Genomic DNA, 257 nt, shown 5'->3' with positions numbered 1-257 from the left:
AAGGAAGGAAGGAAGGAAGGAAGGAAGGAAGGAAGGAAGGAAGGAAGGAAGGAAGGAAGGAAGGAAGGCCACATATTGTGTGATTTCATTTACATGAAGTGTCCAAAGTAGGCAAGTCAATAGAAACAGAAACAGGATTAGTGGTTGTCTGGAGTAAAGGGGAGATCAGGAGGGAGTTTGAAAGGTGACAGATAAGAGGTTTGGATTTTTCAGAGTAATAAACATGTTCTGAAATTGATTGTGGTGATGGTTGTACA

Source organism: Pteropus alecto, unplaced genomic scaffold, assembly GCF_000325575.1.
Source record: "Pteropus alecto unplaced genomic scaffold, ASM32557v1 scaffold68, whole genome shotgun sequence".
In the NCBI taxonomy this organism is placed as follows: Eukaryota; Metazoa; Chordata; class Mammalia; order Chiroptera; family Pteropodidae; genus Pteropus; species Pteropus alecto.
Note: the sequence above shows the minus strand (reverse complement) of the source record.